At 58.6% G+C, this 15,007-nt stretch overlaps 1 long non-coding RNA gene across 2 annotated transcripts; it reads right to left on the reverse strand.

Moving 5' to 3' along the window:
- Positions 1-10,331: 10,331 nt before the first annotated feature.
- LOC306650286 lies at positions 10,332-13,641 on the reverse strand. Of its 2 annotated transcripts, none has more exons than XR_013760850.1 (3): positions 13,372-13,641; positions 12,192-13,167; positions 10,332-11,000 (listed from the first exon to the last, which is right to left on the reverse strand). It is a non-coding gene; the product is annotated as an uncharacterized lncRNA (long non-coding RNA). The 2 variants fall into 2 exon arrangements; XR_013760851.1 differs by having other exon boundaries at positions 10,332-10,843; positions 10,948-13,167.
- Between the last annotated feature and the right edge of the window lie 1,366 nt (positions 13,642-15,007).

Here is a 15,007-nt window from a genome sequence, read left to right on the forward strand (position 1 = left end):
CTTCAACTCAGTTGCCTCGGCAGCCAGATGGATCATGTCAAAGAGCGAGTTAGACCTGGGACAGGCGTTGGAGTGACGGGGACAAGAACGGGAGTGTGTGCCCCCTCTGAGGTGGCAACCGCCAGCAACCCCGAGCCAGCTGTTACCGGGCAGGAAGGGGACCCAGGTGCCGGGATTTTCAGAGGAACAAGAGAGACAGAAATTATCGGAAGTCACTTGACTCTTATACAGGCCAAGAGTGGAAACGTCTTTAAACTCTGTGACCGAGTGGTGCAGACCTGTGTCCAGACGAGAAACGTCCAGGTCCTGGACTTGGGGGTGAAGGCGCAAGGCCATGGGGGAGAGAGAGCCGGGAACAGGTCTGCCGCTGTCTTGTCCTGATGCTGCGGCCTCGCTGGCATGGGATGTCCCTTTGCCTGAGATGCGTGTCCCCTACCTCTCGGCCCGGCCACCTCTGTGACAACGCTCCTCTGGGATGGTCTTAGGCACTCCTGGGAACTGGTCCCGGTCTCCAGGGCAGAGCCCCAGCCCAGGCCGTGTGCGAGGAGCAAGGCTGGCGTGGTGGTCCCGCCTGGGCAGGGTCTCGCAGGGAAGGGCCCTGGTGAGTCCTGTGGCAGCCGCTGTCCCGCCACCCCGCTGTGCACTGACACAGTCTGTGGCCGTCACGCCTAAAGCTGCGCCCTCCGGCCGGGCACAGTGAGTTTGCAGGCCCCCGTCCCAGAGTCGCGCAGGGCCACCCTGAGGGGCACGAGCACCCGCCGCACCGGAGCTCCTCTGTCCAGTTGGGTGCCGGCTCCCTGATGGGCGGTGGGCAGGGATGTTTGGCAGAACCCCTTGTCGCTGGTTCCTCTCTGCTTTCCCACCGTGGGCAGAAGAGAAGTCTGTGGGGGGCAGCGGAGCCCCGTCAGAGCGTGGGGACAGCAGAGCAGAGCTGCCCTCTGTCTTGCGAGGCTCTCTTTGGCCCAGGGTTGCTCAGCTCCACCCAAGAGTCCTGGGCGTGGAGCCGGGTCGACGGGGAGGGCGCTGGCGGAGAGGAGGTAACCGTGGGGCCGTGGGCTGCTCTCACTGGCTGGACCCTGGCAGCAAGAAGCCCTGAAGCGGGCGCCCAGGGCAGAGCTTGGGCAGGGAAGGCGGACGCTGCGCCTGGGCAGATGGCCTGCAGCGGGAGGTCCCCACTGGGTTTCCAGAGGACGCACGGACGGCTGTGGCTCTCTGGTGTCAGCGACCAGCCACCCGACTCTTGGAAGCCACTTGCCCTTTGGGGCCAGTCAGTGGGGCAGCTGCTTTCTGATTGACAACGTCCGTCAGAGTCACCCAGGACCCCCACTCGTGTGTCTGCTGGCCGCGGGGGAGCTGTTGCTTCAACCGCCTGCACCTGTCCGCCCATGCCTGGCTGCCTCACAGCACGTGGCTGGTCCCAAGGGCCAGCGTCCCCAGAGGCAGAGCCAGGTGGAGTCTGGTCACATTCTCCAGGGTAGTCCTGAAGCCGCCCAGCCTACTTCTGCCGCGGTGGGCTCCCTGGACGAATCGCCCGCTGGCCGACGACCCCAAGCGTGGGGAAACGGAACCCGAGGGCAGGCTTTGACACCTCTGCAGACACGCCCGATCTTGGAGGACCTTAGGGACTTGCCCTAAGACTTCAGAATCAACAACATCCAGAAAGGAGGCTGCAGCCTCGGCCCTGGAGGTAGAGGAGAGGAGCCTAGGTTCCCACCCCCTCCACATCCCCCAGGGCTGGGGACGCTGCCTTCAGTGGCGGCTCACAGGCCCGCTCTGGGTAAGTTACCCAAGTCTTTGAGATTCAAGCTTTCAGATGAAAACAGCTGAGCCCTTAGAGATCAAGGGAGACTGTTTTAATGCTCAGAAAGGAGGGAGCGTTTTGCAATGAGATCAAAGACCTGTTAAGGATCTTTTGCCCCTTGGGGAAGTCAGCAGGAGTGGACGGGTGTCCCCAGAGTGCTCTTGATAGCAGCTATTGCAAAAATAAAAATGACTCAGGTTTGTTCCTCCCTCCAGACCGGTTGAGGCTCCTCCGCATGGCGTTGTTGGCAAAGCCGTGGTCAGGACGCGATGCCTGTCCAGCTGGCTTTTCAAACCCTACGATTAGAAGCACTAGGGAGATTCATCCCTAGGGGCTGTTGCAAGACTAACACCCGCTGATCCTCTTGCCAGCGGGGCTGGGTGCTGGCAGTCTCCTTGGGAAGTGGTCTCTTAGAGTGTGTCTGTTTAATTAAACGTCTTTCAGGACAGAAACGGCAACAGGGGGAACCAGCCCTGTTCTCTGGTTTCACAGAAGTGGAAGCAGGTCCACGCGCCCTTTCCAGTCCTGCCCCCTCCCTCTCCGACTGTGTCCCTTGCTGGCCCCTAGGGGTGACTCACAAGAGCCTTTGATAGCTCCCAGCATGCAACAGACCTGGAGTTTGCAGCCCTGTCCTGAAAGATGGTGCTTGAAGCTCAAAGCCTGAGCCCTCAGCTGACCTGGGAGCACTTCCAAATGCCGAATCCCAGGCAGAGCCCCTGGGCAGAGGCAGCGTCCCAGCAAGATCCGCAGAGGACGGAGGGGGCGGCGTCAGGATCCCAGGTCCTCTGCTCCAAGCCAGCGGGTTCTTCTTCCAGGACGGTAGGAAGCCCAGGCACAGAGGTACCAGGGGCAGAGCCACACTTCAGAACCCAGATTTAATATGCCCTTTACCGGCGTCTGGAGAAATGTCAGGCAGAAGTACTTAGGCCGCGTGCCGGAAGGCCAGGGTCGTCCCTGCTGAGCCCAGTCTGACGTGAGGGCCAGCAGGGAAGCTCACCCTCTCGCTGGGCATGTTGGTCGCTGACCTCAGGGACGGGTCTGTCACCAGGCCACGAGCCTACGGCTGTTCACATAGAGCTAAGCCAGCATCAGGACGCGCACAGCGGCCCTTGGCGCCCTGGAGATGTCACGTCCCTGTGTCCTGCACCCAGCTGTTTTCCTGGTCGCCCCTCTGAGTGGAGGACCCAGAGGCAGTGGGGGCAGGAGGAACCACGGGCACCCGTGGCTCTTGGCACCCAAGCATCTACCGGATGACGCCCCTCAGGGAGTTTTCTTGTGACCACATCTGGGCGCGGCCACCTCAATCCTGGGTGCCCACTATCCGTTCTTGGGGCTCTTACGAAAAGCACTGGACTCCTCAGGAGCAGCTGGGTCCCCAGCCAGCCCCCTTAAAAGCCCAGGTCCCCTGCGCCCCGACCTCAGGTCTGCAGACCAACGGCGACGTGCCAGGCATTTTGGGGAAGTGCTGGTCTGATGTCTGCTAAAGCTGCCCGCCATCCCTGGTTCCCCGAGTTGGGCTCCCTCGTAAGCAGAGCCTGGCATCCACTTGAGAGGTGATGCCAGGGAGCGGGAGCGAGGGGACTTGGGACTGTGACTGGTGACCCGGGGCTGGCTGCTCTGGGCCAGGCCTGCCGCCAGGTCAGGGGTCGGTCCCGTGAGCTTCCTACCTGACTGGTGGAAGGCTGCCCTGGCCTCTGCTTTGGTACCGTCCAGGCAGCTGCCACAGCATAGAAAGCCCTGGACAGAAAGGCGTCGCTCTGCTCGAGGGGTGCGGGCACGAGCTGCTCCCTGTGGGCTCAAGCACAGGGGCCCCACACCACGCCTTTAGCGGGTCCATACTATCAGCCCAGCTTCAAGAGTAGGAAACTGAGGCTGAGAGGGGGTGTGTCTGCCCAGCTACGAAGCAGGGCCGTCTGACCACAGCCTCTCCTTGGAACCTGCCACCGTGTTCTGCAAGGGATGCGAGGGAGAGCCCTGCACCATCCCAGGCCCAGTACCCTGAGCTCAGGTGTGTCACCCGCCCCTGCCCCTGGTCCCAGCATGCTGAGACGCCTGGCCACCCAGGTCCCCGGGGCTTGGGCAGCTCCTGGCCTGCCCGGCAGCTCCTTTCTCAGCAGCAAGAAGCACAAGGGTTCAAGGTATCCTGTCCTCTCCTGCTCGGCTTCTGCGCTCCAGCGGGGCTGTTTCCCGGGGGAGCCAGCAGCACTGGCCTTCCCTGCTGGGTTCCCCTGAGCGAGCTTCTGCGGGAGCGGGTGGGGCACAGAAGCCCTGGTTTCTCTGAAGGAGGCCCTTTCTCTCTGATGGTGGTGGGGGAGATCCTGGCCTCCCCCACCACCATCAGAATGAAATGGAAGTTGGTGGATTTCTTTCCAGGTGTCCATCATTGTTTCATTAGGGGTCTTAAAAATTAAAGCTCATCTTGTCTGGGCAAGTACTCAGCCAGCCCCGCAGGCTGGGATGCTGGGGCTGCCATACCCAAGTCCCTGCGTGACTTACACAGCACAAATACGTCCCCTCGTTTCCCTGAGGGTGGGAGTCCAGAGCCACTGGTCGGCAGGGGTGGCTTCTTCCATGGCGGCTCCAGGCCTTGCTCCGTCTTGGATGTGAGCGGCTCTCCCTGGGTCCTCGTGTCTTCTTCCCTTGTGCCTGTCTATCCAAATTTCCTCTTTCTAAGGACACAGTCCTGCTGAATGAGGGCCCACGCCAGTGACCTCCGGTGAACTTGATTGCGTCTGTGAATTCGAAGGTCACATTCCAAGGTGCTGGGGTCAGGGGGCTTCGGCTTATGCATTTGGGGAGGGGATTCCATCCACCACACTGTTCCCAGGGCAAGTGAGACGCTCTCAGCAGGACCAGGAAGCGGCCATCACCCCCTTCTCTTTTCCGGCCCCCATTCCTGCTTCTCTGCAGGCTGGCCTTGGGCACCTGGGGAACTCTCCTGCCTCTGCTTTCCGAGTGTCAGGCAGAGGAGGCTGAGGCTTCCCGAGGAGCGACACCTGTCCATCGCCCACTTACCCACTTTTCCTGGCTATCTGCTAGGTGTCTGTCAGTGGAGCAGAGGCTGGAGGAGGGGCAGAGAGGAAGGAGACTTGATCCTGGGCCACACAGAGCTCAGGAGGGAGGAGGAGAAGACTGGTCTTCAGCAGCAAATGGCCCTGGGCTCGAATTCTTCCTTTGTTTATTCATAACTGTGTGTCCTTTGCCTCTCGCATAGTGTCTCTGAGCCTTGCTTCTTCTTTGACGTGGGAGAGGGGAGGTCACCCAGCCTGTGGCACTGAGGTCAGCCATTGAGACACTGGTCAGTATTCACTCAGGGATTTGGTGCAGGTGCTCAAGTAACAGAATTAAGGTGACTGTTCCCAATAGCCAATCGAATAAACAGAGGAGCATGCACTGGAGCATGGCCTAGCCCAGCCTCCGAGGGCGCTGGCAACTCGGATTTGGGTCTGTTAGCATGTTTCTTTGGGGTCCCCTCTCCTGAGCCATGGACAGCACTGAAACTGACCTCGATTGCCCTTCTCCTCAGTGCAGGCTCAGACCCATGACCCAGGGCAGCCCTCACCCAGTGCAGGAATCCAAGCTGGGGATGTGTGACAGGACGGCTGGGGCGCCGGGGGCTGGCCCTGGTGGAGCCTAGGCGGCTGGGAGGCGGGTGGCTGGGGGTCGGGTCGTGGAGGGCCTTGAGGGGAGGACGCCCAGCTGCCCAGGCTGCCCTCAGCTCCTTCTCCTCGGGGCTCATCACTGGGGGCGTGGGGAGAGGAGAGCCGTCTCCAGAGCCGGCCAGCCTCCAGGCTGCAGAGGTGGGGGAGGGACGCCATCTTCCCTTCCTTCCCCCACGTCAGCACCCCACCCTGAAGAAGGGGCACGAATGGACGGGTCCCGTTCTTGGGAGCGAGGCCCCTTCCCGCTCCAGAACTACTGTCTAGCAGCTACAGCGGGGAGAGGCCCCGACGGACCGCGCTGCCCGCGACCTGGAAGTACTTCGCCACCGTTTCTTCCTCCCAGGGCCAGTCGGGGACGTGGCGACGTTGGCCCCAGACACGTCTGCCCGTCAACCGAATCCTGGAGTCGCTTTCCCTGCAGAGGCACAAGAGGCTCCGCAGGTGTGATTAAGGTCCCAGGCGTGACACGCGGAGATCTTTCTGGACTGTCCCCCAGGGCCAATGTGGCCACAGGGCTCCCTCCAGGATGCGGTCAGGAGGCTGTGATTCAGGCAGGAGTGCACGACTGTTGGACGGGCCAGGAGCCACAGACGGCCCCGCTCTGCACGCTGTGCGGAGCCCCAGGCAGGGCGAGCCCCGTCCGCACCTTGACCCAACCCTCAGACCCCCCTGCGGAGCTGCAGTGACGGTCACCCCGCAGCCAGCAGGAGCTCTGGTCACGCCACAGTGGATTCCTACGAAGCTCTTTCAGTCTCTCTGAACCTAGCTGCAGCTACTGTCCCCAGCAGCCACCAGAGGCTAAGGAGGAGCACCAGGTGACCCCCGTGTGGGTCCCGTCGGGGCCACCGCGCCCTCAGGGTCAGATTTTGAAGACAGTTTCAATGCCACAACCGTGGCGTGAAAGGAGCTTTAGCTCACAGACTCCGGAGACACACACGCAAAGCCAGGGGACCCCGCGGGGAGGTGCAGATGAGCCGCGGGCCCGCGCTTTATGGGGCCCAGGACAGTGTCCAGAAGGGTTCAGCCAGGGAGCAGGTGGCAATGCCACCTCTCAGGGGACCTGGGGAAATCCAATGCGGCGTCACGCGCGGAGGCGGTGGGTTCCGCATCCCGCAGGGCGCGAGCTCGGTGGAGCCAGCGTTCTCCCATCCGGGGCCGTCGTCATGAGGTGCCTGGAAAGCTCTAAACGTGGCGGTTGGCACTCAGTGTGGAAAAGAAAAGCGACCTTACTTGTCGACGTGTCTTTCAAGCCCTCCCCAGAGTGTCTTGGAAGGTGATTTGTTTCCTAACAGGAGAGCGGTGAGGGAGGCTTTATGGACTCTTGTGACAGCAGTTTTCACTGTGCTTCACGGGCTTCGCCTGAGCCCACGAGCTGAGGTGTCAAAAAAGTGAGGGTGGAAGAGCCACGCTCAGCAAGGCCAGGACGGCCTCGGATCACAGCTGCCAATCAAGCCTTCGCTGCCCGGGTGGAGGGGGTCGGTTGTTCCAGTCCGAGGTTTTGATCGTGAAATAAGGACTGTCCTCGGTTTGCAGAGCCCAGCGGACTTTCCCGGGTGGTCCCCATTTTACAGACCAGAGAACCCCGGCGTCCAGGGATCCTGGTCCTCGGTGCCAGAGTGTGTGCATACTGGGATGGACCCAGGTTTGGACCTTAGCCCTGGCTGTTGTGTACGTTTTCAGACCTTTCCAAATACCTCTGTAATTTTCATTTGGCCAGAAGAGAAATGCCCTCATTAGTGTCTATTTTAAGGGACTGGTTTTCCAGGTAATGACGTGACTCTGACTTTGAGCTCTGGGTTAGTGTCATCCACGACACGTGCGCAGGTGGCCTGAGCTCCGGGCGATATAAAAGGACATCCTGGAAGTTGGGCCCCAGGCCCTTCCAGCAGGCCCGACTCACAGGGGCCTGCGAGCTGGGGGCAGGGCCGCTTCAGGGCCCAGCTTAGCCGTGCCTCCGGCTGGGGCTGGCCACGCCACTCGCTTCTGCAAGCCTGGCGCGTCCAGCCTGGTACTGTGTGTTTCTATGTCGAGCTGGGATTTCCGGTGGTTCTGCAGCACCTGGCTGTGCTTCTCTGGGTCCCGGCGGCTCCCAGAGGCACTTCAGCTCTTTTGTTTACTGGAGGCTGCAGTCTGGGCTCCCACGCTGTGTGGGGCCTGGTGGGGATGGCGGGGGCTTGCCTGTGCAGCTCGGTTCGCCCCGCACCCGCCCAGCCTGGCTCCCACCCCAGCAACCCAATCCCAGACCCCAGCAGGAGTCCCTAGCTGAGTGTGAGCCTTGTGTGGTGGCCTTGTCCTGGCAGAAGGGACCGTGACCCTAGGCATGCAACCGAGTTGGGGGCCACTCGGCTGGGGTGGGTTGGGGTCCCCGTCTCTGCTTGGCAGTACCCTCTGCATCGGTCAGTCACCTTCCTAGGGATTGCAAAATAGGTGTCTGACCTGGAAGAAAATGTACACTGCTGGCCTTCAGGGGCCCGCACTTCCTGATGGTCACGCTCTGGTGAGGTTCCCTGCGCTTAGAACAGGCCCATCCTGCGGTCCAGCTAGGTTCTGCTGCAGCAGGTCACGTGGCTCCGCAGCCAGGGCACAAGATGCAGCTGCTTCTGTGCTCATCTCAGTCCCTGTGCCACATGGGGAGGACCCTCGGGGAGCCGTCCCACGGGGAGGCCACCTGGCCAGGAGGCAGGCCCCTGCCCACAGCCCAGGAGAGCACCAGCATGGAAACAGATGCTCCAGCGTCCCACGGCCTCCACGGGAGGGGCCCCAGGCCAGGCCTGCCCAGCAAGTTGCTCCACGTCACTGACCACGCACCAAGAGAATCGAAGGCCACATGGGTGCATCTGCATTTGGGGGCATTATTTTATACTAGGACACCTAGCTAATATAGGAGTACTTCTAAGTCACAGGGGACTGTCTTAGCTTTTTTGCTGCTGTGACTAGAACAATCTTAGGGGCAGACAAGTTTATTTGAGGGCTCACGTTTTCAGAGGTCTCAGTCCATAGACAGCCGGCTCCACTCCTTGAGGCTCCAGGTGAGGCTGAACATCATGGCAGAAGAGCGTGGCAGAGAGAAGCAGCTCACATGATGATCAGCAAGCAGACAAACTCCACTTGCCAGCTACAAATAGATGCCCCGAAGCCACATCCCCAATTCCCACCTCCTCCAGCCACATCCTGTGTGCCTTCCGTTACCGCTTCGTTAATCCCATTAGGATTAAATCACTGGTTGGGTTGAGACTCCCACAACCCAGTCATTCCTCCTCTGAACCTGCCTGCTCATCTCACACGTGAGCTTCTGGGGGACACTTCACATCCAAACCACGATGAGGACACAACCCAAGAACGTTATTCTGTTCACTGTGAATCAAAATGGCAAAGTAAAAGCTTTATTAGGGAACATCTATGATTTTGTTTCCACTTAAAAAAAAATCTTTTAAAAATCAGTTTTGGTCGCTGTCGTTAGCAGATGTGATGATCATCTGTCGTCTGGGGCTCTCCATTAATTCCCATTACCCTACGGTGGCCGAATTTCCCACCGGGGGCTTTCCTGCCCCTTCAGCATGGAGTCGGGAGTGTGGGTCCCTGCAGGGCCTTGGGTGCAGGTGGGTGCACCTATTTGGGAGAAGATTGCAGGAGGCTCGGAGACGGGCAATCCTGAAGGCAGGGCCGGTCCCCTCCCCAGCACAGTGCCCGGATGACCCTCATGGGCAGCGGCTCAGGAGCACTGAGGACCTTCTGAGAGACCACATGGGACACATGGAGACTTTCTTCCTGAGGTTTCCGGAAGCTGAGTTATTGATTTCCAAATCCTGGCTCTTGTTGGTTGAAAGTAGCTTCCTGAGCAGAGAGAGGAACAATTTGTGTAAGGAAACCTGGAGGCGATTTCCACGGCAGACTGAAGACGCAGACGGGTATCCAGAGCGTCCTGTGCAGAGGGCTTTCAAGGGTGGCCTGTTTCCACTGGGAAAGGCAGGTCTGTCTCTCTCCACTCCAGTTGTGGGAAGAGGATGGGAAGAAGTCGGGGAGGGAGATTGGGCCTCAGCTGCACTGACCAGCTCCTCCTCTTGGGCAAGCCAGAGGAGGAGCTGGGTGCAAGTCCTTTGCGCTGGGGCCACAGACATCTGCGTGAGACCTTCCCACATTCTGTGCAGTAGGTTCCAACCTGTTTCCCGCGCCTTGGGAAGCCTCCTTGGGTCCTGTGCATCTGACACCTCTTCCCCGGGCATCGTCCAAGGCTCCTGCACATTCGGCTACAACTTGAGTTTTCAGTGAGCTCCTCTTTGCTCAGGTTAGCCAGTTTGTTGGAAATGACGGTCTCACTGAAATCCACTGTGAAGTTCATGCAGTTCCACCCCGGTCCCCGTGGGATGAGGTAGATTTAAGGACTTGCTAAACGGAGTCCAAAGGTCAAGCCCTTGAGCGCGCTATTCAAGGAGGTTTTGAAAAAGAAATTGGAGGCCACAAAGATCTGTGCTGGCACCAAGAGGGGCCCAGGGTTTACGGAACCGCCAGTTTGAAGATAAAGGTCTCTAGCGGCTCTAATTTGGTGGACAAAAATTTTATCCTCTGGCGCACATCAGCTGCTCACTGAGGCTGAGCTGACACGCTTCTGTGGACGCTGGCTCTCGGTCTCAAAGGTCAGCGCTCACAACGCCTCTGTCCGCCACCTGCTCTCTGGAGATGAGACGTGCCCGGGTGCGAGGTGGTGTTTCAGCACACCTGCTGCGTGGATCTTTCTGGTTCCTGGCCCACCTGCCACCTCCACAGCTCACTGATGATTCAACATTTTCAAAATCCTTCCCCTCCTGACACAGGACGGATCCCAGCAGCCGAGCGAGCGCACTCCCAGCAGGAACACTGGCCCCCTCCGCAGGTGTAGACCAGGCATGGAGCTGCTGCGTCACTCCTGGTGCTGGGCAGAGCGGGGGTGGGCAACTGAACAGGGCCGTGATGTGTTGAGCCTTGCTGGGGCACAGCGATCACGTGCGTGGGTTCGAGTCGGAGCCTGCGCTCACATGGGCTGGGGCCATTCCTGGCCTGTGATTTTCCAGCCCCGTGACTGATTTCTCTGAGGTTCTGGTGTGTCAGCCATAAGGGGCACTAATAATACCCGCTTCGTGGAATTCATGGGCAGTTAAATGACATAGTGAGGGCAGAGCAGAGACTAAGTGCTCAGTAAGGACAATGTCATGTACGTCAGTGACAGTCCCCGCAGGAAGCCAACAGGAGACCAGCTGGGGAGCTGGGCAGAGCCTCATAAAGGGAAGGCTTATGTAGTGTGAGCAGGGGCAGGGACTCCAGAAGGGACCGTGCAGCTACCTAGGGTCACAACCACCTCTCGGTCACAAACGCTGAGACGGGCATTGGTCCCCAGAGTCAGGAGCTGGAGAGAGCCGTGTCGACAGGGCTGTTGGAGGAGCTGCAAGGAGAGCGTCGCCCTCCTGCAGTGGCCCTCAGGGAGGCAGCTGGGACGTCACACCTGCCCACCTTCCCTTTCCTTCCTCAGCTGTCCTCTGTGGGTGCTTCCAGGCGGTCCAGTCCTGAGAACCCAGCACAAGGGAAGCCAGGAGGGGATGCAGGAGGGGGCATCCTAGGTGTATCAGGCAGCTCTCTATTGCTGGGACAAAATGCCCGAGATAAGTAAGCTTATGAGGAGGAAGGTTTACTTTGGCTCAGAGGTCACGTGTCAGCAGTGGTTGGCTGGAGTGGCTTTGGGGTCTGTGGCAAGGCAGACTGATATGGCAGGGAGCATGTGATGGGTAAAGCTGCTTGCTTCATGGAACCAGGAAGCGGCCAGAGAGGGGAAGTGGCCACTGGCCTGGTGTCCTTCTGAGGGCGTGGCCTCACTTCCTTCTACTAGGCTCTGCCTCCTACCGGCCCCACCACCTCCCAGGGTCAGCTGGGACCACACTCCCGCACACTGCAGATCCAAACTGCAGCCCTAGGGGCAAAGCCAGTGGGGAAGGGCTCAGGGGACTTGGAGGAGCCCACAGGAAGTGCCCAGGCTACGGTTACTACTGGACGGTCTGGAATCCCTAGAGGTGTTCACAGGACAGCCAGGAGCTTCCAGCAGACCCTTGAAAGGCCACAGAGTTAGTTTCTTCTGAAACGTCTGTATTATCTACAGGCTCCCTGTTGGGTTGAAATTGTTTCTGGGGTTCTTCTTCCAATCTCCACCTTGTTTGAGAGACAACGGGATAACTTGAGGCAAACTGTTTGGGTCTTTCTAGAAGTTTCTAAATCCCAGTTGGAATGCCCTGGCTGACTGCCCACTGCCCCTGTTCAGATGGAAAAACTGGGGTTCAAGGAGCTGAAAGATCTGGCTCAAAACCATCAGCTATGAACCTACAAGCCAATATGCATCTTCAAATTCACAATTCTTATATTTTGGAGAGGAAAGTCACTGCGTACACCCTACACTGCACCTCCACATTCATTTCTCTCCTTACCCTAACAAGCTGCCACAAGTTGCCATGAACGTCAGGGCTGCACACGACACGGACGGACCATCCTGCAGGTCTAGAGGTGGGGAGGCCCGTGCCCAAGGTCGGGCAGCGTCTGTCCCCAGGCGTCTCCCGCTCAACAGGGACCTGGGTCCTTGGCCTGTGCCCTGCCTCCGAGCAGAAGCATGGCACCTCCACGCGCCCCTGACTGACCTCCACTCCTGTTGCCATGGTTCATCCATCCCACCCTCTCTGACTCCGATCTCACGCCCTCCTGTTGGGACCCACCTGCTAATGCAGGGTCCCCTCTGCAGCTCGAGCTCCGACGTGGAATCATATCTGCAAAGTCCCTTTGGCCGTGTAAGGTCACGTGTTCACAGGATCCAGGGAGAAGCACACGGCATCTTTGTGCACCCTACTCTGCCCACCGTAACCCCAGAGGGGCCGAGGCATCAGCCATTAATATTTCTGCAGCAAAACATGTGAACGATTCCTGCTAAATGGTACACACCAGGGATCAGGGATCAGCAAACTACCACGCGGCGGGGCAGGCAGCAGCCCCGGGGCCCTGGGAGTCCCGCTTGGCCCACTCCTCGGGGCACCTTACTGCTGAGTGGGGTTGGGTGATGTGGCAAAGACCAGGTGGCCCACATCACCTACCATCTGGCCCTGGGCAAAAGGATCACTGCCAACTTCCAGCATAAATGATCCCCCAGATAGCGCAGTCTGCTTCTGCTGGCAAGTGAGGTTTCTGTACACCTGCCCAAAGCCTTTTGGTCTTCAAAGTGGTTGAACTTTGGAAGCACAAGCAATGGAAGAAGGACTCCTCGTTTGTCACAGAGCAGGGGACCCACCCAGATCGCTGCAAAGCCCACATTCTCCATGAGAACAGCCCACAACCCCACTTCCTTAGGAGTAAGGCATGTCTTCACTTGACCCATTTAAGAATCTCCAGCACCAGAAGCTTAGAGCAGCCATGACACCGGGCCTCATCCGATCCGCGGGCCTGAGGACGGTGGTCTGTAGCAGGTCAGACCCGGGGTGTGTTATGCAGAGCAGAGTTTTAACCCCCTGCACCCGAAACCCTTTGGCTAGGAGCTGATGCTCTTTGATTAGCCACAATCAGCTGGGTCCCTGCTTCCTTACTGTCTCACCCAACCTCCTTCACACTTTGTATTCCCTGCCTGGCCTCTGAAGGCGTCTGAGACGCGATAGCTGACTTCATCAGTGGGCCATGGAGGAAAACCGTGAGGCCCAGCGAAGGCTGTCAAAAAACAAGGGGCCAGGCTGGGACCAGAACCCAGGTCTCCCGCCCTCTCCACGAATATTCCTTGCTCTGTCCTCAGGTACCGTCTTGGCTTGGGCCGGTTCTGACTCACGGAGCAGCCTTCCCTGGCTCCTTCTCCCAGCCCACGAGGCCTCCCTGCCCTCCTGACTTGGCCTCCCCCGCAGGTCTCGGGTAAATCACTTCTCCGAGCAATCTGCCCCTTTAGATGTTCGGCCGTGGCCCCAGATGTTGTAATCTCGCTTGGCTCCCTGAGATGCTCTGCGGAGGCTTCCTTGGCGGTCCTCCAAATCTGGGGCCGGGGACGTGTTATCACGCGGATTTAAGGTCACGCCCGATGAGTGCTTTGGAGAGGTTATTACTGCTCACCTTTCCTCCAGCTGGGGATGAACCGCTGCCACGGAAGGAGGTGCCTGGATCTTGGCCGACCAGCTCCGGTGAGGTTCTGGGGTCCAGTGGCTCTGGGTTGATAGCCTATGATGTCATCCCCCCGAGGCCCCTCCTCAGAGAATTCCAGAGGAAAAGAAAAGGAAAACATCTACCTTTGTCACAAACGATGTGACTTCCAGCTGTTGGACTGTCGTGAGTGCCATGAAGTTCCCCTGAGCAGCTGCCTCTGCTCTGGTTCGAGCTGAGCTAACCCCAACCATAAAGGATCCGCTGAGGGATCCAAATCACTCTGCAATTAGCGTCTTCACCACAGGTTCGGGGATAGGGGCCAAGAACACGTGGGTCCGCGCCACTGCACCCTCCTTCTGAAAGAAATTGTAGAGAGCTGGAAGTTTCTGGAAGCCCAGAGCCTGCTTTTTTGTTTGCTTTTGCATTTGAAAGCTGCTGCCATGTTTTCACTGCTTGGTTCCCGTAACAAGTGCACGGTCATCGGTCAAGACCGCCAGTGTGCCCGGAAGGGGTTTGGCCCAGGAGGGAAACCTCACCCACAGTTCCATCCCCTAACCCTCTAACCATTCCAACTGTCGCTTCACGTGAGTGGAATCAGAGAGCTTCTTGGCAGATTCACCCGAGCCACTCCTTCCCTCCCGCCATATTGCTTCCGGCTTCTCTGGTTAGAGGTTTTTCAAGGAACCACTGACTGGTATTCATTCAATCTTGTTGAAACGTGGAGGTTTGTATATTGGGTTAAACAGCATCTAACACACTGTCTTTCTTCCTTGGAGACATACTCAGATATGTCTTCACAGGCCAAGGTTGAGGGAGTCCAATCACGTCCCTGTACCTTGACTCTTTCATCCAGGTGTTTTATTTGGCTTTTGTGTTGCTGTGACCAAAAGACCTGATGAGAACAACTTAGAGGAGGGAAACCTGATTTGGTTTCAGAGGTTCAGTCCATGGTCATCTGATTCCATGGCTCTGGGCCTGAGGTGAAGCACAACATCATGGCGGAAAGGTATGGAGGAGGAAAGCAGCTCAGGACATGGCCACCAGGAAGCAGAGGGAGGCTCGGCTCACCTGGGACAAAGCATAAACCCCCAAATCATGCCCCCAGCAACCTGTCTCCTCCAGCCACACCCCAGCCGACCAGTTACCAGCTGGTTAGTCCACATCCGTACATTAACGCACTGAAGAGTTTACCACTTCACCCCTGAACATGGCTGCATTGTCTCACACACAAGCTTTTTGGGGACACGTCATAAACCACAACACAGGGATACCCATGTTGGTGGGAATTCCACTGTGCCAGGCCTCTGTCTGGGTTGGCCCAAGGCCTCCGCGAGGCCTTACTGCAGATTGTTAATTTCTGTGTTCTTTAACTGTGTTGGTATCCAACAAGGTCTGCGAAGTTCTGTGAGGAGGGTCTCGT

The sequence above is a fragment of the Sciurus vulgaris genome (genome assembly GCF_902686455.1).
Source record: "Sciurus vulgaris genome assembly, chromosome: 19".
NCBI classification, from domain to species: Eukaryota; Metazoa; Chordata; class Mammalia; order Rodentia; family Sciuridae; genus Sciurus; species Sciurus vulgaris.